General features: G+C 42.6%; 1 protein-coding gene across 1 annotated transcript in view; it reads right to left on the bottom strand.

The window, feature by feature from the left end:
- Positions 1-27,935, bottom strand: part of LOC126114536 (SAM and SH3 domain-containing protein 1-like) — a 443,876-nt gene that overhangs the window by 242,983 nt on the left and 172,958 nt on the right. The gene's annotated exons all lie outside the window — the stretch shown is intronic.

The raw sequence follows: 27,935 nt of genomic DNA, 5'->3' as shown, positions 1-27,935 counted from the left end.
AATAAAAGCTGTAGAAGAAGACAAGTTTGGAATACATCCGGCATATAATTGACGACGTAGGCTGCAAGTGGTACTCTGGGACGAAAAGGTTGCACAGGAGAGAAATTCGTGGCGGGCCACATCAAACCAGTCGGAAAACTTGATGACTAAAATAAAAAGAAAATTAAAAAATGCAAAAGTAAGTCCCTGTACACTCTGAAATAGTGCGCAAAGAAGGATGACAGAAGACAGATCTTGACAGATGACCTGACAGGCTGGGTATCAATCAGCGACTGTTTGCTGATGACGTTGTGGTGTACATTGAGTGACTGTAGGAGGGTACAAGACGACTTAGACAAAGTTTATAGTTGGTGTGATGAGTGACAGCTAGCTCTAAACGTTTAAAACGAAAGAAGCACAAGTTAATGCATATGAGCAAAAAAAAATGATCTCGTAATGATTACAGCATTAATAGTGTACTCTTGACAAAATCAGGACGATTCAATATCTAGGCGTAACGTTGCAAAGGGATATGGAACGAGCACATAAGGACGGTAGTGGGGAAGACGAACGGTCGACTTCGGTTTACTGGGAGAATTTTAAGGAAAGTGTGGCTCATCTATAAAAGAGACCGCGTATAAAACACTAGTGCAATCCATTCTTGAGTACTACTCGAGTGTTTGGGATCCCTACCATGTCGGATTAAAGGAAGACGATCGAAGCAATTTAGAGGCGGGCTGCCAGATTTCTTACCGGTAGATTCGAATGATACGTGTCACGGAGATGCCTCGGGAACTCAAATGGGAATCCCTGGAAGGTAGGCGACGTTCTTTCCACGAAACGCTGTTGATAAAATTTAGAGAACCTGCATTTGAAGCTGATGCAGCATGATTCTACTGCAGCCAATGTACATTTCGAGTGAGGACCGCGAAGATAAGAGAAATTTGAACTCGTACGGATGCATATAGGGAGTCATTTTTCCCTCGCTCTGTTTGCGACTGGAATGGGGAAGGGAATGTCTGGTAGTGGTGCAAAGTAACCTACGCGATGCACCACACGGTGGCTTGCGGAGTATGTATTTGGATGTAGATGATAGGATATTGGTGGAGTTTTTTTGTTTATGGATGCGAATTGTAAATGACCTTAATTAACTGTTAAAGGAGCTAGAGTAGCATCTGTCGGCTTTAATTCGGAGACTGAGATCGTAGTGGGCAAAGATAATGCAGGAAGTCGGCCGTGACCTTGTCAACGGTATCGTACCGGTTTTCGGGTTAACTAACGGAAAATTTGGATGGCTGGACGTGCAGATGACGAATGCTCTTCGCACTCAACAGGAAACTGGATGTACAATGATGTCTAGGTTTTCCTCGTATTGGAAGGGTCTGAGTTCAATCGCCCGGCCAGACTGACGCAAATGTTCTGTGATTTCCCGAGATCATTGCAGATGAATACTTGACTGATTCTTCTAACATGGCCTATTCTTTGCCCTGCCCTTTCAATTGTGCTCATATTGAGTCCCTAATAAACACGTGAGTGACTGCATATGAAGACCTACCTTTTCAAAGAACCAAAATGAGGCCACTGCGCTTAAGAATCCGGACAAACTATCAGCAGTGTCTTGCAGCACCCTTATTCGACGCTGCATTGGAGAGAGATCTGATATGTATTCGGAGACCCAATCTGGGGATCTAATGTCAGCAGACTCTAGAAACAGATGCGGTGCGCTGGGACACGTTTGAGTTATTCTGAACAGTGGAATTCTGTGGCCTGCATTGAGGCAGGGGCGGGGCTCAGCCTACGCATGCACGCTGGCCGCACTGCGCAACCTCAAACATGTTGCCGCCGCGGATTACGGATAATCATGATAAACAGCCTCGCCACCTGACCACACAGGCTTCACTGCTTTGAGTCCAGCGGAGCAGCTCTCAACTGTATCCCCACTGCGCACGAGACACAGTGTGAGGGGAGAGAATCCTCCTGCTGGAGATTCGTGGATACAATGTCAGTTTTCTTTTCTTCTCGCTCTTACACTTACAGCTTTTATGAACAGGTATTAGCATTAGGCGAGGCTATCAGAGCTACTATGAAGGAGCTGTGTTGACAAATTTGTCAACAGAAGGAGTGATCTTACGTATCAGGGCAAACGATATTCGTATTTCACAGTGATGGGGCGGCATAAAATATTGACGTGACGAACAACATGCTGGTAGGTTAGAAAGATCAATTACCATGCAAAAAAACGTTCTAATTGCTGCAGTATGATTTAAAATCAGTGCCTTATAAATGCTATTTTTTTACGAAAGAATACAAGAAAATGTTGGCTATTGTCATGGATCTTCGCTAAATTATCTAAAGACACAGGTTAGTGTAAGAGGACGGTCTGTCTGCATAGGATACGTCAAAAGATTTTCAGATGACACTAATTTCATCCTCATATGACGCCTTGACTTATCATTAAGTATTATGCGGGAAAAATTACAAGAAAATCCGGTCATAATGTTGGAAGAAACTAGGAGTATAATGTGTTTTGAAGATTTTATACGGACGTTAAAATGTAATAGCATTTAACAATAGGATTAATAAATTTCAACTGTAGCCTGATGGAATTACAGAGCACGAGCAAATTAAAGGAATATGCCATATTTTTTTGGGCTTGGTAAAAGTTAATCGCAGGCTACCTGAAATTAACGCGTATCAACGAAATGAGCTTATAAAACACCGACATAATCGTTCTGTAATGCATATATAAAATAACAGTATTGCATAAATAGCTTTTTTTCATTTATGTCTCAATTATCATTCGCTGAGCTCACACAATCATATACAGCTTATTACATATGGACAGAACTGTGCTGTAGTGGAACGTCTTGAGAGATAAACGTCTTGTGAGATAAACAGCAGCATAAAATAACGATGATTCAGTACGTACACAGAGGGACAACACGAATAATCACATACTTGTTGTACTAAAGAGGGAGGGTACCAAAAAAATTGTTGGGTATGGCGAAGTAGACGTTTGGAATGAGTCACCTACTTTTCCTAGTGGGGGATCTACGAAGCGCACCGCTGACAATCGTAAAACAGGATTAACGATTATTCCAGCAGAGATACCTAAATATTATTCTCAAATACCGTCCGCTAAGGGCATGAGAAAAAAATCTTAACATCGACCAGTTTTCAACGGTTTTCGGGGTAGAGAAGCAGAGGTAGATTGTATTCAGAAATTTCTCAATTGTTAGAACTGTTTTCATTTGTCAAATGACGACTGCAGACTGTTAGCAACAGTAAATATTCGTTGCTTGTTTGAAAGCTTTCTCAAGTTTAGCTTACGACAGCACTGTTGCTTAAGTCAAATATGCTTCATACAAACTGGCGATATTTTGTTTTTGCGATGTTTCTTCAGAATTTGGATACAAGTTTTAAGAAAGATTGAGATACTACATTATCATTAATTTGTGTTAAATCTTATTGTTAGAGTAATTTATTTCATATACAGCCGAAGTGACTTGACTGGATGGTTTAGGTGGTAAACAGCATATTTCCTCCGGCCTGGTATTTTTACAAAGTGTGGTAGAAGCACAGAGACAGATGCGGGTAGTAAAAATGTCTTTGAAGGGTAGAAAGTTAGACTTACATGTCTCGGTGACGATGAGGGCGTGGGATAAGCAAACGGCCGTGGTCGTTTTTAAAAATCCGTTCCATCTTCCATGTTAAGTGATTCAGAAAAATGACGGAGAACTTAAAGCTAGGTGGCTTCACTCCTCCAAAACACGAGTCCAGTACATTCATTAACCACTGTCGCATTTCATTCGACAAATGTCTTTGACGCCTATCGCCATGTGTGTCACAGTACTTACGACTGCAAAAGACAGCTAACAGACAGCTCCCTTGCTCAGAGAAACGTCCCAGAATTTGTGTGAAGAGATTTAGAAAACGAAATGGGCAGTCTAAATAGGAATAGCTGGATGGATATTTTAACCCTTATCCTGTCTCGCCCAGTAAAAATAGGGAATATTTCGGTTTGTATCGCATACTCTACTCATCAGAAATTACAATCAGAGTTCATATGTGAACATTGTTAAGTATTAGCGAAATTCGAGAGGAACAGGCTATGTGCTATAGTTGGAGTCACAAACGATGGCGGTCCAGTGTAGGCTTGTTCTGCGCACCTACGCCACGTCTTCTCCGACAACCAATGAGCGTGCATTAGTGTTTAAGTGTTCAGAGCGCTATGCTGTGGATGTCGCAGCCAATGCGAGCACTAAACGTGATCATAGTGAGTTATTAACTAAATTTTTATTCCATTTGTTGTGAATTTTCATTGCTGATGGTGGTGGTAAGCGACAAATACTACACAAGCACGCCAGAGGCATAATTTGCCGGATACACGCTTTCATAAAGAACAATTGCTTGTATGCACGTACCGCAACTGTCGCTTGAAATAGGTAACAATGCAATCCTTCTCCGTGTCTCGAGCTCCGCGAACTGCCATCGTTCGTGAATCGGTCTTGTAGTACCGAGTTTCATCCACTCCCATTTCTTGTCATCACACAACACAAACGTAAAACTACATTACACACACATACATTACAGGAGTCTACACTTATCAGACACACTTAAACATAAAACTCTCACCCGTCGCGAAGGAAAGATGTAATTGTGCGCGAAGGACAGAAAAATCTTCTCAATTTGCGGTTGAACCTGCTTTCCGTGATTTCCCAGCCAACAATGCCATAAGACTTCACTTTTTTTTTAGGTCCCCGTACGTCAGCCAGTAAAAGCGGAATCCATATCAGTTCACTCTATTGTCCATCTGTCTACCCGTCTGCTAAGACCCCTTTTTTTCAGAAACCGGTACAGGTATCTAGTTCAAATTTATGACGAATACCAAGGTCCACAGTCCCTTGGCGGTGTAAGAAATTTAAGCTTTTATGTCAACTCAATCGAAAGATACGGCCATTTATGACACATATACTGATACTCGCCAACTCACTCATCAAAACCTGTAGATTAACTCCCTATATTCATAAACAAGTTTGCACGGAACCCTTAGAGTATGGGTGTTATCGCACTTTCTCGGCTTTTTTTAGTAGTAGTGAATATACGATTGTCCTTCCTTCCTTACACGACGGTAAAGTTAAAATACTCTTGCATGTTTCTGTTCTCTGGATAGCATCACTATGGTAGAACGATGAAAAAATATTGGCTGTTTTAATACAATATATTCTCTTTTTCAGAAAACTATATTTGAGTCATCTAACAACGCATCTTTTTTTAGTGTAGATAAAAATGGAATGTGTGTGCTTGTGTTGTTCATAAGATAGGGCAGGCGCGGCATTTCATCCTGGTAAACGGATGAAGCTGCAATGTTGGTGGTCAAGTATTAGAGGAATTCAGTTGCTCGTATTTTTTGTCTTTCTTTCATGTATGTCAGTTGATAATGCGCATGCGCAACTTGTATGCGAGCTCTTGTAATTGGGCATCTCACAGATTTTCAGAGTCGGCTACAGCTGTTGCAACTTGTTTTTGTATGTTGTGGCCCCAATGTACAGAAATGAACTATTCCGGCTGTTTAATGACGCCGAGGGAGGAAAAAGTCGAGAAGCAGCAAGTTTAAAAAAGCACGTGGAAAGCGCGACGGAGGGTCGTTCTTTCCAGTAACAGCTTGCCAGCCTTTCCAAAAGAAATTAACGTTCATGCCCGTGCCATAAATCAGACCGCTTCGGCTGGGAAGCGCTCTTCGGTCCGAGAGAGTGTGCGAGTGTATCCAGAGCGTGTGTTTCGAAACGGTGCAACTATAACCCTTATTTACGCAGTGAGCTAGCCGGCCGCAGATATTCTCTTTTTTTTCTTTTTTTGCCGTTTTGCTGGAGCACTCTGGCTAGTCGCTGGACCTAAAGCGGCTGTTAGGCGGAGCATATTTCATAAACCCAGTGGTGCTGAGAAGGTTGCCCTGCCGACTAAAGCTGTTGTCGTGAATTTGGCCCTCGTAGACCAACAAGTGTTTCTCGTAACGCAAGGCAAACATTCTTCCCTGCCATATAAGAAACATTCCTTTAAGACCGTGCTTACAATCTTTAATTAATACATTTTGTGCAATGAGCTGTTGCAATGAAGTAGCGAAACCTGCTATTTAAGTCAGCTGCTGGATAAACTAAAATTAGCTTCTGCGCTGTGTATTTCAAGGAAGTTAGGAGTATCAACTGCTATAACGTCCAAAACAAATCTTTAATTTCGTAATGTGGAGGTTGACAGGAATAAGTGGTATAAAAATTTTAAAAACTGACATAATTTACTTTCATTCCATAATACCGTGCGAAAAGATATTTTGGGTTAACTCATCAAAACAAGTAAAAGACTTCTAACTCCAAAAGCTTATAATACGAATTATTTCTGACGTGAATTGCAGTCGTCCTGCAGAAGGCTATTTAAGGATCAGGTAATATTAACTACTCCTTTCCAGCGTATATTTTCTTTCATGCAATTTGTCTCCATAGTATATCTCTTTTGCTAACAACCAATTTAGTTCATGTAATCAGTACTAGAAATAATCCTCATAAAGATTTAAAGTAACTTTCTTTTGCATAAAAAGGCGTCCATTATTTAGGAACATACATTTTCAGTAACTTGCCAGCAGTTATAAAAAGTTCAACAATTAATAAAGTGTAATTTAACAGGAGCCTGAAAGAGTTGTTGGTGGCTAACCCCTTTTGCGTCATTAACGAATTTCTTAGTAGACCCAATTAATATCTGTACTGTTAATAATTTCAAATAAGATGAGTGTTACGTATAATCTGACTTCTCCACATATTTAGTGCAGTAATGCGATCTGTGTAAGCAAGTATTGTAAACTGCATTCTGTCTGACGATGCGTGGTTTCAATGTATATGTCTAACATACGATGACAAGAAGATAGAAGAAGTGGAAAGTGTTAAATTCTTGGGATTACAGCTTGATAATAAATTCAACTGGGAGGAGCACATCACAGAACTGCTGAAGCGTCTTAACAAATCTCTGTTTGCAATGCGAATTTTGTCAGACATAGGGGATATAAAAATGAAAAAGCTGGCATATTATGCTTACTTTCATTCCATAATGTCATATGGGATTATTTTTTGGGGTAATTCATCAAGCCAAGCTAAGGATTTCCGGGCACAAAAACGTGCAGTAAGAGTTGTGTGTGGTGTGAACTCAAGAACATCCTGCAGAAGCCTGTTTAGGGAACTAGGGATACTAACTACTGTTTCCCAATAGATTTATTCCTTAATGAAATTAGTCATTAAAAATATATCACTTTTTCAAACCAACAGCTCAATTCATGGAATCAATACTAGAAATAAGAATAATCTTCACAAGGATTTAAAGTCACTTAGTCTTGTACAAAAAGGTGTGCATTATTCAGGAACACACATTTTCAATTACCTGCCAGCAGCCATAAAAAGCTTAACAACCAATGAAATTCAGTTTAAGAGAAGCCTAAAGGATTTATTGGTGACCAACTCCTTCTACTCCATTGATGAATTTGTCAGCAAAACCAACTGATATATATATATAACTTCTGCACAATTTCGGTGCAGTAATGTGTTCATTGTAAATAAGTATTATAGTAGTTGTATTATATGTTTATTACCTTATAAATAAATAAAAAACTTTTTTATTTTAAATTCAGTGCATTAGTATTTGTAAAATGACTCTTTCATGTAGTGTTCATTAAGAAATGACGATCATTCCACTTGGGACCTGTGGAATGGTACATTAGCTTATTTGTTTTAGTTGTAAATATTTGTCATGTATTGTTGTTTTTCTGACATGTTCCACATCCTGCAGGACCTCCTCACTACGGATCAATTGGAATGAAAGTAAATCTAATCTAATCTACTCTAAATGCCCTAGGAATTCTCATGCAATTCAGTTTACATGTTTATCACAAGTTTGGTACTAACTTTTAAACAAAATATATTTGAACTTTTTTACTGTTTCTGTATACTTGAGGACCATTTTACTTGAGATCTGTGGAAGCAGCATTATCATCAATTTTCTTCTGTAAATGTGTACTTTTGTTGTATTAAATGTTCTACAACATTGACGATCATCTCAGTATGTATCTACGGAACGAAAAGGACACAAAATATCCTCCGCTGACACTTCCTAGCGACAGTAAGCGTCTTTTATAATTGGTTATGTTCGAACTGTGGAACTGCATAGGCACTATGCTGTTTTCGTATGCAATGTGTGTTGCCTGTAGTCCTGTCATCTGCTCCCTGTTAAAAGGTGTAGACAGCGCTTCTAAAATATTTTTCTCTGCTTGGAGAGACTCATTCTTAAGATTTTCTTGTTGAAAATCACTCTGCCAGTATACTGGGGCACGTAGTATTAAGCTGTAGCACACTAGGTTAGTATCTCTTGCTAATTCGGAGACATCTGATCACACCAGGGTCGGCGAATTCAAAACACGTAATGTCACCGGGAAGCATCAGTGAATATTTTGTGTCTGACAAAAACTGTTCCCTATGACATGACACGATTTGTCATCCTTAGACGTTTGATGCCAATACCTTGAAAGCCCATATATAAAGGAGCAATCAAAAAGATCCCGTTCGAAGGCCGTACTCTCCAGAGTCGGTATGCCAATCAGGCAAATCGCCGTGAGCATTCAGTAAATTATCCCAATGCCGCACCAAGTTGAAGATACCCATTTGGTGAAACACCGTGTCCTGCTGGTAAAGAAGTCCGTTATTGCCTGCTGCACATTCTCGTCCGATATGAATCGTCGAACTTTCAAGATCCTTGTAAAGGAGCGCAGGCGTATCAATCACATGAGGAGAGATAAGGGCTATAGAGCGGGTTATCAACTGTTTCTCACTTGAGTTGCTAACTTCTGCGTTAGGACATTTGCTATATGTGGACGCACGTTGTGTCGAATCGCGAGCAGCATGGAACCTGGAACACGATTCCACAACGTTGGTTTTCGACAGGCATGGTGTCCCATACACATTCCCCATTCACCTATAGATGTCTACCGATGTTTGTCTTTCGGCAGCCAAGAAAATAATAACTGCACGTTGATCCCGTTTGGACGCTTTTGGTAATAACGTCGACATAGTTCACGTTTTACACGTTTACCGCGAGCTGTCTGAAAAACACAAATACCAGACAAATCGCTTGTCTACATATGGGTACTTCTATACCCGCAGCGGAGTCGCGCTTCGCTGCACATACGCTGCAGCAACGCCTTCAAACTGGAACATTTTCATCGTTAGTTATATATACACTATGGCTTTTTTTTCCCCAACCTCCGATCGGTCGCGCAATTGAAACCGCAGTGAAATTCTGGTGAAGCTTCGGGCAGATGTATTGCGCAGTGTCTCTAGTATGCCCGTCTATCACGCCATGGCCGGCCGCAGTGGCCAAGCGGTTCAGTCGCGCGACCGCTACGGTCGTAGGTTCGAATCCTGCCTCGGGCATGGATGTATGTGATGTCCTTAGGTTAGTTAGGTTTAAGTAGTTCTAAGTTCTAGGGGACTGATGACCTCAGATGTTAAGTCCCATAGTGTTCAGAGCCATTTGAACCATTTCTTATCACGTCCAGTTCTGAACGTACAGTGAGCACCTAACGATGCCTAGAATTCGTGTCTCCCGACATGTGAGAGTCGCCTGCTGAGAGGTTTTGCATGACGTCATGCACACCACATAATGTAACTGTCATGCGTTTCATTCCACACGATAATCGGCTGAACACTGTAGGTGCAACAAGACGCTCCTACAGTGTTTTCGATTGGAGGTGTTTGATCACCATACAGACCTCTGTTTTTCATCTCTTCGCTCACATGAACCGCTGGCTATGAGGACAGCATTTTGGAGCAGATGACGAGCTGCAGACCACCGTAGGAAATTGGCGGAAATCACAGGTGGCTGGCTGCCTTCTATGGCGGGGAATTGGAAAGCTGGTACCACGTTACGACAAGTGTCTACGTCTCGGAGTGGCGACTATGTGGAGAAATAACTGGAGGGCGTAGCTAAATGTTGAAAATAAAAATTTTTGGTTTTCACTGTGGTTTATATTTCGCGACCGACCACAGGCAAAAAAAAAAGCTCTTGTGTATAACAATAAAAACAATATTCTCTCGAACGAATAAGCAGACATCTATCGGTCATGAAACTTCCTGGCAGATTAAAACTGTGTGGCGGACCGAGACTCTAACTCGGGACCTTTGCCTTTCGCGGGAAAGTGCTCTACCAACTGAGCTACCCAAGCACGACTCACGCCCCGTCCTCACAGCTTTACTTCTGCCAGTACCTCGTCTCCTACCTTCCAAACCTTACAGAAGCTCTCCTGCGAAACTTGCAGAACTACCACTCCTGAAAGAAAGGATATTGCGGAGATATGGCTTAGCCACAGCCTAGGGGGTTGTTTCCAGAATGAGATTTTCACTCTGCAGCGGAGTGAGCGCTGATATGAAACTTCCTGGCAGATTAAAACTGTGTGCCGGACGGAGACTCGAACTCGGGACCTTTGCCTTTCGAGAACAAGTGTTCCACCAACTGAGCTACCCAAGCAAGGTTCGCAGGAGAGCTTCTGTAAAGTTTGGAAGGTAGGAGACGAGGTACTGGCAGAATTAAAGCTGTGAGGACGGGGCGTGAGTTGTGCTTGGGTAGCTCAGTTGGTAGAGCACTTGCCCGCGAAAGGCAAAGGTCCCGAGTTCGAGCCTCGGTCCGGCACACAGTTTTAATCTACTAGGAAGTTTCATATTAGCGCACACTCCGCTGCAGAGTGGTAATCATATTCTGGATCTATCGGTCAGTTTCAGAATGGTTTGTGGTTGTGCTATGAGATAGGAATTTCAAGGGACTCGAAAAGTTCTAAACGAATTTTAAATTGCTCGGTGTAACGAAAAAAGTGTATTTTTGAAATTATGCATGCATTGAATGAATGAATGAGAACGACGCAACGTTGTAACGTCGAAATCACAGGACGGTGGAGCACGGGACAATGTTGTTGTCTGTTCCTTTCAAGCTGAAGTAGTGTTTTAGGGGAGAAGATAAGGAGAGAGAGGGTAAAGACAAAAAAGGGGCAGGACGTAAGCGAGCGGCAGCGGCCGTTCTGGCTGACAGGCCAGCGACGCAAGAAGCGCCATTCGCGCTCTGTTGGGCGGACAGCCGAGAGGTCGCGGGCCTCTGCTCGAGGCGGAGGCGGAGGCAGCGTCCGTGTATCCGGCGCCTGATGGCCGATGGCATAGGGAGGGCCGGCGCGTCCTAAAAACACGACGAGTGAAGTCGCCTGTCTTCTCACTCATCTCTACAGCCGTACAAGTGAGAGCAACAGGTAGGTTTGATTTGGTACCTTATCTTCACGTGATATGCAAGAGGAGATGGGAAGACAGAGTGTTACCTTCCGAAACGATGAACTGCCACGGTAAGAAATCAGAGAAAATTTCGTTGCGCGATCATGCGAAATTACAGCAGGTTTATGATTAGACCGAGAACTTCTTGACAAGCAAAACTCTTGGCGAGAATGAGATTTTCACTCTGCAGCGGAGTGTGCGCTGGTATGAAACTTCCTGGCAGATTAAAACTGTGTGCCGGACCGAGACTCGAACTCGGGACCTTTGCCTTTCGCGGGCAAGTGCTCTACCAACTGAGCTACCCAAGCACGACTCACGCCCCGTCCTCACAGCTTTACTTCTGCCAGTACCTCGTCTCCTACCTTCCAAACTTTACAGAAGCTGTGAGGACGGGGCGTGAGTGGTGCTTGGGTAGCTCAGTTGGTAGAGCACTTGCCCGCGAAAGGCAAAGGTCCCGAGTTCGAGTCTCGGTCCGGCACACAGCTGCCAGGAAGTTTCATATCAGCGCACACTCCGCTGCAGAGTGAAAATCTCATTCTGGAAACATCCCCCAGACTTGGCTAAGCCATGTCTCCGCAATATCCTTTCTTTCAGGAGTGGTAGTTCTGCAAGGTTCGCAGGAGAGCTTCTGTAAGGTTTGGAAGGTAGGAGACGAGGTACTGGCAGAAGTAAAGGTGTGAGGACGGGGCGTGATTGGTGCTTGGGTAGCTCAGTTGGTAGAGCACTTGCCCGCGAAAGGCAAAGGTCCCGAGTTCTAGTCTCGGTCCGGCACACAGCTGCCAGGAAGTTTCATATCAGCGCACACTCCGCTGCAGAGTGAAAATCTCATTCTGGAAACATCCCCCAGACTTGGCTAAGCCATGTCTCCGCAATATCCTTTCTTTCAGGAGTGGTAGTTCTGCAAGGTTCGCAGGAGAGCTTCTGTAAGGTTTGGAAGGTAGGAGACGAGGTACTGGCAGAAGTAAAGGTGTGAGGACGGGGCGTGATTGGTGCTTGGGTAGCTCAGTTGGTAGAGCACTTGCCCGCGAAAGGCAAAGGTCCCGAGTTCGAGTTTCGGTCCTGCACACAGTTTTAATCTGCCAGGAAGTTACAAAACTCTTGGCATTTTCCTGGACATAGAATCTCCACAAACGCACCAGCAATTGCTGATCCCAAGGAAGTCACAGTATTTTAATAATAACAGGCGATCAAAAGTTCCTGTTCGATGGCCGTACAGTTCAGAATCGGTAAGTAAATCAGACAAAATCGTCGTCAGCATCGAGGCAATCCTCCCACCGACGCACCAGGTTAGAGATACCCGTTTGATAATACATCGAATCCTGCCGCGCCAAGAAGTCCGTAAGTGTCTACTACACATCCGTGTCCGACAGGAATCGTCGACCTTTATAAGGGACCGAAGGCATGATAATCACTTAGGGAGATATCAGGACTATGGGGCGGGTGCTCTAGTGTCTCCACTTCAGTTGGCGTAACTTCTGCGTTACAACATTTTCAATTCGGGGACGTGCGTTTGGACGAACTAGCAGAACTCCGTCCACAATAGTGGTTTTCGACAGCATGCTGCTCCATCCACATACCTCATTTTTCAACGGATGTTCACTGGTATTTGTTCTTCAGCACAGCTAAGAAAAGAATAACGGCACGTTGGTCCTGTTTGGAAGCACTTGGTAACAACATCGCCATAGTTCACGTTCTCGCATTTACCGCAGGCTAGTCGGAAAGACATGAATACTACACTAATCCCATGCCTGCATGTCGATGCTTTTATAACCGCGATGGAGTCACGCTACGTTGCATATACGTTGCACAACGCCCTCAAACGGAAACTTTTTGATCGCCCCTTTATACCATCTAGAAATAATAAAGAAACGTAATTAGTTTTTTGTTTGTTTGAAGATACAAGTCAGCATTCCTGGTACACATCGAAATCCCCGCGCCACAATACGGTCGCACGCTGCCAGAGCAGCTAAAACAAAATAACGCAGCAAATCTCCAATGTAATTGGGTAATTTGCGCTCCATTTTACGGAAAAGCGTCGCGCCATGATTGTTACCGCCATGCAGCAGCGCTGCTCGGTCGCTGCCGGAGTACTTGTTTTCCTCGTGTTTTACTGTCCCTGTTGATACACATCAAAACCCCGCCAGGTTATCAGAGAGCGCTAATGCGCTGCTTTCTGGACTCGGGTAGGCGCACTGGCCCCGGATTGCCGGCACGGTAGCTCAGCATGTTCGGTCAGAGAGCCGGTTGGCCTCTGTAATAAACAACTGAGTGGAAGGATCAACCACCGAACCTGAAAAGGATGTCTTGCGACTTCCGCAACGACCAAACACAACGATCAATAACGAACAAAATGCAAAAAAGATCGAATCCGCCCGGCGGATTACCGACAAAGGCCGGTGTTCTGACCAGCCTGGATGTGGTTTTTATGCGGTTTTCCACATCCCACTAGGTGAATACTGGGCTGGTCCCCATGTTTCGTCTCAATTACACGACTCACAGACATCTTAACACGTTCGCACAATTCCATGGATTACACTAGACGCAGACAGGTGGGGTACACTAATTCCGTCTCGCGGGTTCGGGATGGCGGCAGGAAGGGCATCCGGCCACCCCTTAAATTAACCTTACCAAATTCGTTCCTAACAACGCCGAACCTGCGGGACAAAGGCGCAATACATATCGATAAAACGAGTATCGCACTAGACTGATATGGGACGGCTCTATCGAACCGGAACATAAAATTCCGCTCTGAAAATAATTTTGTTTGAACGGGAAACAAACCGACGCTTTACGTCAACACTGGGAGTAGCATGAAATATGTGATGAGCAGTGTTTATTTGGGCTGACTCCAGGTACACATCTTAAAAATTAAATTGAGACACCTGCCGAAACACCATAGAAAACGCGCTTGACGACTATAGGAGGTATATAATGTTCCAACAACTTTTTGTCCCCAGATCCATTTTAGATCACTTTTGAAGGAGACTCCTTGATATTTTACATCCGTAATTCACGCTGGGATACGATTACTCGCATTTTTCGGAAAATTCGTTACTCTAACGCCAGAAAACGTGGACAGTTCGCTGGCACGGAATGATGTACACATTTAGTGTGACAAATCCTTATCTCGTATGTCGGATGTTGGATGTCGGATGCAGCATCTCGACCGCCTTCGTATTCGCAGTAAGAACGATCATAAGGACGTCTCCATGCATACCTCTTTGGTTCAATTTTCCATTCATGATCGTTAAAGAAACTAGCAGACTATGTGGGAAGTGTCTTAAGCAAAGTGGATCCATGAAGGAAGAAAATTTATTTCCGGTCGATTGTTAAATGTTCCATTATTATGGAACCGTTAGACCCTGGAACAGCGCAACAGATGAGAAATTGAGCAGCACAGTTGCTCCTGGATTGTGTCACTCTGCGAGAGAGCGACAGCAATGACACTGCTGGCACAATGTTTTGTGTTGGCAGTGCCACTCAAAATGAGATGGGCATCTATAAAACAGTGAGCAATTGTAATTTGCAACCAGGTACATCTACATCTACATCCATACTCCGCAAGCCACCTAACGGTGTGTGGCGGAGGGTACCTTGAGTACCTCTATCGGTTCTCCCTTCTATTCCAGTCTCGTATTGTTCGTGGAAAGAAGGATTGTCGGTATGCCTCTGTGTGGGCTCTAATCTCTCTGATTTTATCCTCATGGTCTCTTCGCGAGATATACGTAGGAGGGAGCAATATACTGCTTGACTCTTCGGTGAAGGTATGTTCTCGAAACTTTGACAAAAGCCCGTACCGAGCTACTGAGCGTCTCTCCTGCAGAGTCTTTCACTGGAGTTTATCTATCGCGATTACTAAATGATCCTGTAACGAAGCGCGCAGCTCTCCGTTGGATCTTCTCTATATCTTCTATCAACCCTATCTGGTACGGATCCCACACTGCTGAGCAGTATTCAAGCAGTGGGCGAACAAGCGTACTGTAACCTACTTCCTTTGTTTTCGGATTGCATTTCCTTAGGATTCTTCCAATGAATCTCAGTCTGGCATCTGCTTTACCGACGATCAACATTATATGATCATTCCATTTTAAATCACTCCTAATGCGTACTCCCAGATAATTTATGGTATTAACTGCTTCCAGTTGCTGACCTGCTATTTTGTAGCTAAATGATAAAGGATCTATCTTTCTGTGTATTCGCAGCACATTACACTTGTCTACATTGAGATTCAATTGCCATTCCCTGCACCATGCGTCAATTCGCTGCAGATCCTCCTGCATTTCAGTACAACTTTCCATTGATACAACCTCTCGATACACCACAGCATCATCTGCAAAAAGCCTCAGTGAACTTCCGATGTCATCCACCAGGTCATTTATGTATATTGTGAATAGCAACGGTCCTATGACACTCCCCTGCGGCGATAATAACACATATAAATTAATAAACCTCTTCTGAAGTTATTTTACAACTATGATCTTAAAAGAAAACGTATTTTAGCAGCTACTTTATTATTACTTCACTATCGTCAGGCACATTTCGATTTCAAATTCACGCAAACCTAGATGGAATTAACATTGTACACAGCAAAAGTGAAGGTAAGTGATAAGAGCGACCATGCTGAAGCAAGTCCAGACACAGAGGAGCAAAACTATGGGTTGCCCGTTTACTCAGTGTCTACCGACATACATGCCCACGATCCGCTTTCTGCCTATTAATGTGTAGTTATGACGGAGGTGGTTTTTAAATTTTACAGCACGATACTACTGGTGATTATTTGATACAGAGACATAACGGATCTGATGACAATAAAATAATAACTGAACAGCTCGTGCAGACGGTTTTCTTAGCTGCAGTCAACATATAAAGAGAGACACGACTTTCGTGGAGGTTAAGTAACGAAACATTATGTTCTGAGAAGGAAAGTTGCTACTCACCATGTAGCGGAGATGCTGAGTCGCAGATAGACACAAAAAGCTGTAGCAACTTTCCTTCTCATAATATTCTTACATTCGATCCTGGATTTTCCATTGTTGAAACATTACATTCGATGCTTAGAAACAAATTGCTCGTTTCTTATTTTTTCAGCTTCTGGTGTTTTTGAAACAGGTGAAAAATTTGACATACACCGCACTAAAGAATACCGAAGACGAAAATTTAGTGATTAAGTTACGTTTTTGTACGAGGGTTTCTACTATTACTGCGTACTTGCATGCGCATATTGGTGTAGTTTAAGAATATTCACCTTCCCGTCAACGTTTTTTGGTAGTCATTTTGTACACGAAAAACAAAGACAACCAGGACAAACAGACTCTTTACTTAAAGCTTACAATTTTACTGTCACAGTTGTTACTTCTTGCTTATACGTTTTTGAAAGACAAGACGTACAAATTTTGTTAAAAATCGGTGTGAATGCTATTACATAAGGGCTGCTGAATAACAAAGGAAATCACATACGGTATATTTCCTCTGGTCGTTTTTCATGATAGTGTCCTTCCAGCGATTGCTGATTAGCACTCGCTATTGCCAGTGAAGTTGAAGCTTCCTACTGAAAAGCAAAAAGAACGTTAAAAGGAAATCACTTCTTTCTTCCTTTCCATCTTTTGGGACAGATTCAGAAGTACAATATTAAAAAAAATTACGAAAATATTACATTTTAATTGCTTGCGTGGAGTCGTAAAATACCGATATTCTGCTTTCCAAATTTTAGGAATTACTGCACGGAAATACCAAATATGCGAGTGGAAAATACAGATTTGCTTGCTTACTTTGTACAGTTCTCTACTCAACCGAAGAGACAATACGGTGAAATTTAATAACGGTGCAGCGGAGACTGGCATAACACAATGCAATCTGTCTACACATGCAAAACGCTAAGCGATTACGTTCGTCGCCGTGGAGCCGCCAGTGCAGCGTGTACACAAACGGGCAAACATATCAAACACCATGTCCGCGCGTTTATCGCTCCAATAGAATGCCGCCATCAAACGGACTGCTGCGAGGCTTACCATAATGACGAGATTATTACGGATTTGATTAATTTCTCGCGCTTGATTGGGTGTTATGGAACGGGGCGCTTGCGCAGTATTCAAGCTGCGTGGCGCGGGTTGCAAAACCTGCTATTCCTGCTGTTGGCGTTGCTTAGTAAATATATAGAACAAGGAGTCTGTTGCACTAATTCCTTGTACAACAAATAATCCACATATGTTGTTGTCATACACTTGCAGGAAGTCCCAGGCGTGTATCTGACACAATATGTTCGTAAATCAATGGCAGTAAAATCGCGAGATCTTCACACCTGAAGGCCACGGTAAAAACGTTCGTAAAAGCATACGGCTAGAAACCTATCTTTCTGTATGTATGGCAGGTGGCGTATCTCGTAACTGAGATGGCAGGAAAAATAATCGAAGATTCATTAGATTATTGTCCTCTAGGTCGAAGTCCTTACTGCAGATATTTCTCCTGCCACTAGTAGCATAATGTTATTAAGTCTATGAAGTCCGTGCTTTCAAAATTGTCGATCTATTGTCAAAATAATTCCTGTTTTATTTTATTTTGATTGCACCCCGAGTATCTGCAGCCCTTAATATACGTGATTTTTTTCATAAAAAGCGAAAGACCACGACATTCCAATAATGAACAGAGGCTACTACGCCCATTTTGAGGATGAAGAAGACTGTTTTTGAGTGGCACGCAGAACGTAGTCAGCTTATTTAGCGATGCACACCCCAGGCAAAAATAAGAAACTAGCCACTTGTACATACACTTATGTACTCGGCAAACTATCATTCGCACCAGAATCATTTGACCCATTTCCTATTCACTGGAAGATCTTTCGCAGGAAGAACGAACGTACGTCTCCGTGCAAACCTCACCTCCTCTTAATTTTTCCGCCATGATTCGTACGAGAAATGTATGTCGGAGAGATGTTCTGAAACGTATTTTTTTTTCAGAACTGTAAGAATAAATGTATATATGATGCAGATGTTTTTCTTCTAACAACTTACGACTAAGGACTAGTGAAAATTTGTGTCACTCTCGCACAGGATGAACAAACCGGAAACAAATTGCTCCGGCTGCACCGGCTTTTCCGTTATTGCGAAGTGGAATGGGTCGTACATTTATTACTAGTAATTAAGAATCGATCGCAGAAGGATTTTGCAAGCGATATCCTGAGTTGATGGAGCTATAAATATGTGCGAAGGATTCTTCCAAAGCATTCTACGGTTGTGACTGGAGTCCAATGAAAACTCGACGATGATGCAATATCGGTTGTTTCGAATTATTTACGCACATTATAGTGGGTTGTGTTGAGGGTCAGCCGTTAGTTTTTACCCCAAATACTAATCACCTGAAGTTCACAAATTCTTAATGACGCGCCGGTAGTGAGTAGTTGTTATGAAACTACGGCATGCGCGATATCTCATAAATTTTAAACAAGGTGGACACGAACTCCACCGATAAAAACTCAGAAACTGGCCGAAGATCCTTTCTGAGTGTTTTGGCATGAGGCTCGCTACAGAATAATCGCATTTCATTTGATTTCTTATCCTCATTTACCTTTGTGTCTTTATTGCATAATTCACTGAAAATACCTGCACAACAGTGCAAATGTGGACACGGAATACGCTGTGTATCTTGTTTGAAAACAATGCATCGTATTCACTCATAGTACTACTTTTCAGTCGACAATGGTAGTGCCCGCCTTACTCTTCGCCCTAAAGCTTACATTCAGTATTGCTCGGTTCTGATTTGGGTTTGTTTTATCAGCAGTGTTAGTGATAGGCAGCATTTTCGACAGGTTTACTGACGAAGAGTTGGTCAGTACGCACCTCTCGTAAGGGTTCAATGAACTGAGTGGAATAGCGAGGCAACGTCACTATATTGAGATGTTTCCGCAGCGCCGGTAACCACTTCAGTCCTTTTGCATCTGAGGAATTTGAATTACTCTTCGTTTTGTGTTCTGTATATTGGTGATTGCATGTTACATACTTCTTCACTGTTGTGAAGGTATTTTCAGAGAAACGTACGTAGTTGTATTAACAAACTGAATAAATCACTATTTCATTATAACTCGAACGAGCCACCGGAAACCACGCATCTCTTATAACAATTTCATCAGAAAATAGTCCTGAAAAGCTTCCGGATTCATCATGCATATCCTATTCAACTGTTTCTTACTAAAGCAGCAGCGAAATGGAAAAGTCAGGAAATTGAAAAACCTTAAAGCGTGGGAGGTGAAAAATATTGTTTTATACAGATGATTGGCCCTTTGGTATCTTGTGTCGTTAACTGACAAGTTCTGTTAAAAACTATTGCCAAATGCTGTCATCTGGCGTGTGGAACCAACGCTATTACTCGTTCTACGAAGCATGTATGTATCACTGCCACGAGTGAGCGGTTGTTGAGGATCGTGATATGTCTGATGAATTAAGTACATTTAATTTTATTAGGTCTCTTTTTTATTCTTTTAACCTGAAATAAAGCGAATTAACTTCCAGCTTTACGAAGTGAAGCAATGTAGGTTTCATTAAGACTGGAAGAGCTCGCTGGACACAAAGCAGGACTGCACTGCAGGGAGAGGAAGGGCTGGAAGGAACTAGCCACATCTCTCCAAGTAGTTCTGCCAACAGAGGAAATGTGGCCTCGGTAGATTTCCTAGGAAGTTAAATGTGACATGCAGAAGTAATGAGCGCTCGAAGTTCCACGTAATGGATGTTAAAACTACTTTTCGAAGGAGGAATCGTGGGTGGGACTAGAGATGGACCATGAACTGCTTCATTACTCTTTTTAGCCCACGAAAACCTCCAAGTGCAGGGAGGTGGTGTTCCTTTCTTATCTCCAGTGTCATCTGTTAAATGTGAATCAGCACCGTGTGAATTAATGTTATGCCACACGCTGTTTTTGTACTGTCATGGGTAGATACGATATGAAAACGAAGGGAAGGGGAGGTCAATATTAGTTTCAACATTTGCCATTTTGCCGTACACCGTAGCAGACGATATCAACGTGTCTATCCTTCAAACGGATCACCGTCGTCACAGTCTCTCTCTCTCTCTCTCTCTCTCTCTCTCTCTCTCTCTCTCTCTCTCCCCCTGACACATTATGGAGAGGTCTGAGGTCTGATACTGAACTCAGCAAGACATAGTACCCAATGTCCTCCACACCATATTAACCTGCAAATAGCAATATGCGGGTGGACACAACGACCGAAACGAGAAGACGAAATTGATATACTCGTAAGTCATTGCGGAACAAAATTCACCCCTTGCAGCTGGAGCGCAAAACCATTACAACAAGCAGACGTCCAAAATGATTATTGTCTTAAATGTATTTGCTTTGTGGGTGTCATCAGTCTTCTAACATCTGTGCCATCCACTTCACTTCAGAGTAGCATTCGCAACCTAAGTTCTCAATTATTTGTTCCGTGAGTACTTCCCCTAAAGTTTTCACACTCGACAGTTCCCTTTGGACACATGAAATGATTTCTGATGTCTTAACATACGTCCTGTCACTCTGTCCGTTCTCCTTGTCAGTGTTTCCCATATAATTCTTTCCTCGTTGATTCTGTGAAGAACCACCTCATTTCTTATCACTCCACCAAATTTCCAACATCTTACTACACCACCACATCTCAAATACTTAGATTTTCTTTTTTTTTCATATTTTCCCAGTGTGTGATTCACATTCATACAATGCTGTGCCTCAAACGTAATTTCTCAGAAACTTTTTCCCGAATTAAGGTCAATGCTTGATAATAATAACCTCCTTTTGACCAGTAATACTTGTTCTGTGGAGGTCTCTGTTTTATATCATTCTTACTTCGTCCGACACAGGCTATTTTGCTTCCACCGTAGCAAAATTCCTTCACTTTCTTTGCTTCGTATCCCCAGTTTTGATGTTAAGTTTATTTCGTCTCTGCTACTCCTTATTACTTCCGTCTTTCCACTGAGGTTAGCAGTGTTACCAGTGAATCATATCATTGATATATTTTGATCCTGAATTTTAATCCCATACCGGCCGCAGTAGCCGAGCGGTTCTAGGCGCTTCAGTCCGGAACCACGCGGTTTCTACGGTCGCAGGTTCGAATCCTGCCTCGGGTATGGATGTGTGTGATGTCCTTAGGTTAGTTAGGTTTAAGTAATTCTAAGTCTAGGGGACTGATGACCTCAGATGTTAAGTCCCATAGTGCTCAGAGCCATTTGAATCATTTTTTTTTAATCCCACTCCTGAAATTTTTCTTTGATTCCGTCATTGTTTCTTCGATGTACAATTTGAACAATAGGGGCGAAAGTCTACATCCCTGTCTTACCTCATTTTTAATCTGAACACTTCGCTCTTGGTCTTCCATTCTTATTGTTCCCTCTCGGTTCTTGTACACGTGGTATAATACCAGTCATTCGCTATAGCTTATATTCAGGAATTTCGAACATCTTGCACTATTTCACGGCTTCGCACTCCAGATCGACAAATCTATGAAAGAGCTTTTGAATTTGTTAAAGTATTTCTTTCACTATTAAGCGCATTGTTAGAACGCTTTCTTCAGTTCCTTTACGTATCCAAAAACCAAAGTGATCTTCGTCGAACAGGTGTAACAAACATAATGTAGGTAAGTGTAACCGTGTGTGGCCAACTGTGTATGAACTGAGGTTCGAAATGTACGGTGATTTCTTATATGATAAGAACAAATTAAATACACCTAGCACCAAGTCACTCGTTTATTAGAAAATGCTAAATATCTAACGAAGTAAATCTTATTAGTGTTAAAGGATGGTGTTCCAGTAATTCAGTCGACGAAAAGGAACACAGCTTCGTCTGGAGAAAAGGCCGGGTGTCGCCAAGGGCCGCGCCGCTTTCCGCTTACCGACAGTAGCCTCACAGCTGATTGAACGGGAATGGCGAGCCATTCGCTCAAATAGATCCCTCCCCGATAACTCATTCACCAGACTTATCGGTCCATCACGAATTGGATCGTCTCCTTTCCCGCAGACTGCGTCATATTCCATTTCTTTTCTTCGAGGGAGAGACTCTGCGCGTTAAATCAAATAACATCTCCCGCGAGGCTGGAAGTGGTCGCATGCAGCCTCGGGCAGCGTCGGAAATATCAAGTCTTCGCTGAAGATCAGTCTTCAGATCGAACTGGGGGTCAGAACCCGATTTACTAAGGCGACGGTTAACGATTTGCGGGATATTGCAGCAAATAAACAGTATTGCGTCTGTCTGATAAACCGTAACAATGTTCCAGCACCTCTAGGCTGGCGATCCCGTTTTCTTTGCGTGATTTACGCTATTTTTTCTGAGTCTTGTAGATACTAGACTCTTTGTGGATACACTGAGATACAGGGCGAACATCTTGAGTTATGTTGCACATATGGGAAAGTCTATCATCGTGCTAAGCACCTATCAGAACGATTTCAGTTTATAATTTTATTCCTTTTAAATCTGGAACGCACTAAGTACGTCAAGAGTAGAGGACAGAGTAATTTTCAACTAAAAGTATTTCTAAATTAGTTTATTACTATACTACCTTCATTTTAATTATGACCTTCTTGTCTTATTATTTAGTAACGAGATTCAAATCCTCATCGGGCCGTCGCGATAAAAGTTCTTCTTAGTTTTTCGAAAATACTTTAGGTGAGCGCCGGCCGCGGTGGTCGTGCGGTTCTAGGCGCTCCAGTCCGGAGCCGCGCTGCTGCTACGGTCGCAGGTTCGAATCCTGCCTCGGGCATGGGTGTGTGTGATGTCCTTAGGTTAGTTAGGTTTAAGTAGTTCTGAGTTCTAGGGGACTGATGACCACAGCAGTTGAGTCCCATAGTGCTCAGAGCCATTTGAACCATTTGAACTTTAGGTGAATTCTGGGGTTGTCCCTTCAGCGACATCACAGCCGAATCTTTCCCCATTTTTTTCCGATTAGAGCTACTGTTCCGTATCCAGCAACCCTACAGTCGATTGCATACTGAAGTTGAACCTACTAACCCAAATGATTATTATACCACTTCCGTTACTGAAAAGAAAAACTACTCATTGCACTTCTAGAATATTCAGTTATTGAACACAACTGATATGTGAACAATCAAAGTTAGGTAATGTTTCTCCTTTGTTATGTACTGTTTCTCTGAACAGTTTACAAAACTTCAGAAGTTATCATTTACGGTATCGGTACTTGAATGTGTTTCAGAATAACAAAGAGATGTGCTGAATATAAAACTAGAAAAACTGATACTTAAGCAGTTAAAGATAAAACCAAATACATCGCTAGATGGAACAACAGAGAACACAATATAACATGTAAATGGAACACGTCACATGGCTGAAGGCTGTTATGAGTCTAAGAAAGAGAAAATTTATATTCGAAAGACGTCCATATTCTAAGAAAGAGAAGGCAAATGCCCATCACACTCTTGTTTAAGGAACTCTGTTCTTTGAAGTACCGACTAGTTTTACCAGCGTTTGAATATGACAGACGCATAGCAGTACGTTGTAAGATAAAATCCTCTACCAGTGAACACAACTCAATTGATAATTTCGAGTAGGACGTGTAACTCAAAGTAGCAAAGTGCACTGTAGACACAGAAATGTGAACATCCAGTTTCTGTAGTATAAGTCATGTCGAGATGGATAATGCATTACTAGGAGTCGGCCCTTGAATTCGCAGAAGCGTGATGCAATGAATTTTTTTTTTCCTCTCGAGCATTTTCACTTGCGGTACTGCCATTGTGCGTATGTTTGCTATCGCATTTCGGCTGTATCTGCTTTGAAGGCTATTCAGATTATTTCTAGGATATATTCTAGCCGGCCGCTGTGACCGAGCGCTTCTAGGCGCTTCAGTCCGGAACCGCGCGACTGCTACGGTCGCAGGTTCGAATCCTGCCTCGGGCATGGATGTGTGTGATTTCCTTAGGTTAGTTAGGTTTAAGTAGTTCTAAGTTCTAGGGGACTGATCACCTCAGATGTTAAGTCCCATAGTGCTCAGAGCCATTTGAACCATTTTTTGATATATTCTAGGTCATGATTACGTCAGAATATCTGTTAACATCACCTAGCGATAAATGCCGATATCTTCTGTTTTTAGCGACTATAACCGAGCAAGTTGGCACAGTGGTTAGCACACTGGGCGCACATTCCAGAGGACGACGGTTCAAACCCGCGTCCGGCCATCCTGATTTAGGTTTTCTGTTATTTCCCTAAATCGCTTCAGTCAAATGCTGGGATGGTTCTTTTGAAAGGGCACAGCCGACTTCCTTCCCCATCCTTTCCTAATCCGATGACCTCGCTGTTTGGTCCCCTCCTCCCAAATCAACCAATCAATCTTAGCGACTGTTATAAGTTGTAGCGAGACTGAATATTGTAACCCCCAAATCCTCCAAAAATAAACGAAAAATATACCTATTCAAAAAAGCCGATAAAAATGCACTTGACGCCTTCCTGAGAGACAATGTCCACTCCTTCCAAATTAATAATGTAAGTGAAAACCAGATGTGGCTTGAATTCAAAGAAATAGTAACGGCAGAAAATGAGTGATTTATAGCAAATAACGAACGACGGGGCCGATCCTCCTTGGTACAAAAAACAGGTCAGAACACTGTTAGAAACAACGAAACAAACATGCCACATTTAAACAGACGAAAAATCCCCAAGTTTGGCGATCTTTTACAGAAGTTCGAAATATAGCGCGGACTTCAATGCGAGATGCTTATAACAGTTTCCACAACGAAACTTTGACTCGAAACCTGGCAGAGATTCTGGTCGTATGTGAAGTATGTTAACGGCAAGAAACAATCACTGCCTTCTCTGCGCGATAGCTATGGAGATACTATCGAAGACAGTGCCGCGAAAGCAGAGTTACTAAACATGGCCTTCCGAAACGCCTTCATACAAGAACACGAAGTAAATATTCCAGAATTCGAATCAAAAACAGCTGCCAACATGAGTAAGGTTGAAGTGAATATCCTCGGAGTAGTGAAGCAACTTAAATTACTTAATAAAAGCAAGTCTTCTGGTCCAGACCGTATACCCAATAACGTTCCTGTCAGAGTATGCTGATGCATTAGCACCATACCTAACGATCATATACAACCGCTCGCTCGACGAAATATCCGTACCCAAAACCTGGAAAGTTGCACCAGTCACACCAATATTCAAGAAAGGTAGTAGGAGTAATCCACTTAATTACCGAACTATATCATTAACGTCGATATGCAGCAGTATTTTGGAACATATATTGTGTTCGAACATCATGAATTACTTCGAAGAAAACGGTCTATTGACGCACAGTCAACACGGGTTTAGAAAACATCGTTCTTCTGAAACACAACTAGCTCTTTATGAAGTGTTGAGTGCTATTGACAAGGGACTTCAGATCGATTCCATATTTCTTCATTTCCGGAAGGGTTTTGACACTGTACCACACAAGCGGTTTGTAGTGAAATTGCGTGCTTATGGAATATCGTCTCAGTTGTGTGACTGGATTTGTGATTTCTTGTCAGAGGTGTCACAGTTCGTAGTAATTGACGGAAAGCCATCGAGTAAAACATAAGTGACTTCTGGCGTTCCCCAAGGTAGTGTTATAGGCCCTTTGCTGTCCCTTATCTACATAAACGATTTGGGAGACAATTTGAGCAGCTCTCTTAGGATGTTTGCAGATGACGCTCTCGTTTATCGACTAATAAAGTCATCGGAAGATCAAAACAGATTTATTTATTGATTTATTTAACCTGGCAAGATTAGGGCCATTAGGCCCTCTCTTACATCTAACCAGGCATTCTACTTATTTTACATTCATATGTTTTAGTAGCCATGTTAAACTACATCTAGTACAAAAAGTGAAATAAACAATTACAAAGGCACACCTGGAAAAATACATACATATAAAGTTTATATTCGTAGATAATAAGTACTGTTATAATTAGACATTATTGAAGAGACTGATTTTAGATAGGAGGGCTAGCAGCAGGGAGTATGAGGGAGACTGATGGTGAAGGGAGGAGAAGAATAGAGAGGCATGATGAAACATAACTAAGGAAATATAAAGGAAAAGAAGATTGCGTGGCTAATAGAGATAGATGAAGAGGAAGGCATCTCACAAGGAAACCTCCCCATCGCACCCCCCTCAGATTTAGTTATAAGTTGGCACAGTGCACAGGCCTTGAAAAACTGAACACAGATCAATCGAGAAAACAGGAAGAAGTTGTGTGGAACTATGAAAAAAAATAAGAAAAATAAGCAAACTGAGTAGTCCATTCGCAAGATAGGCAACATGAAGAGGATTGTGGGCTCGGGAGCACCGCGGTCCCGTGGTTAGCGTGAGCAGCTGCGGAACGAGGGGTCCTTGGTTCAAGTCTTTCCTCGAGTGGAAATTTTACTTTCTTTATTTTCGCAAAGTTACGATCTGTCCGTTCGTTCATTGACGTCTCTGTTCACTGTAATAAGTTTAGTGTCTGTGTTTTGCGACCGCACCGCAAAACCGTGCGATTAGTAGACGAAAGGACATGCCTCTCCAATGGGAACCAAAAACATTTGATCGCAAGGTCATAGGTCAACCGATTCCTCCACAGGAAAACACGTCTGATATATTCTGTACGACACTGGTGACAGCATGTGCGTCACATGACAGGGTCGTTTCCGAACCAGGATCCCTTACCTCAAACTGATACATTTAGCCTTCTCCATCATCCCTGAAACTCTGTAACATCATCACAGAACCATCCTGTAGATTAATGAACTAGTGGATAACATTGCGGGCTCTCTGATGCTATTCGTGGACGACAGTGACGTCTATTGGAACGCTGAAAAGAGAGAAGATGGTAGAGAAACAAAGGAAGACCTGCATAGGACCGACAACTATTGCAAGGACTACCAGGTGACCATGAGTGTAACTAAATAGAAGTTCATCCGTTACTGGAAAGAGTAACTACCGTAAAATACCTAGCAGTAGCCGTCCAGAGGGATCTTAAGTGGAATGAGTACGTGAAATTAGTTGTTGGGAAAGCAGATGACTGGCTGACATTCATTGGAAGAATCTGAAGGAAATTTAATTAATCCACTAAAGCAGTGATTTACAAAACAATAGACCTACCAGTTCTTGACTACTGATTAAGTAGGAGCGTCCGCAGAAATTTATCAAGGGGAAGGGGGGGGGGGCATTATTTACATAACGTAGTAGCTTGTCAGTTTCGAGATGTGCCCTGCCACAAGAAATAAATTTGGTAGAAGATAAAAAAATGTTCAAATGTATGTGAAATCTTATGGGACTTAACTGCTAAGGTCATCAGTCACTAAGCTTACACACTACTTAACTTAAATTATCCTAAGGACAAACACACACACACACAACCATGCCCGAGGGAGGAATCGAACCTCCGCCGGGACCAGCCGCACAGGGTAGAAGATACAAAAGGGTTATCATATCCCAGAGAATTCTAGAAGTGCATGAAAAATCAGGTCCCAGGGATTGGAGTGTGGGACCGGGGGCGGGAGGAGGGGAAGAGAGAGGGAGGTGCCGAGTGCACCCTCTTCGACCCCCCCCCCCCCACATCCCCCACCCCTCTCTTCCTGATGGCTATGCTTATCAGTCTGTGGCCCTTACCAGATTGGATTTACTGAAGAGACAGAGAA

The sequence above is a fragment of the Schistocerca cancellata genome, chromosome 1 (genome assembly GCF_023864275.1).
Source record: "Schistocerca cancellata isolate TAMUIC-IGC-003103 chromosome 1, iqSchCanc2.1, whole genome shotgun sequence".
Classification (NCBI taxonomy): domain Eukaryota; kingdom Metazoa; phylum Arthropoda; class Insecta; order Orthoptera; family Acrididae; genus Schistocerca; species Schistocerca cancellata.
This window is presented reverse-complemented; position numbering and strand designations above follow the sequence as displayed.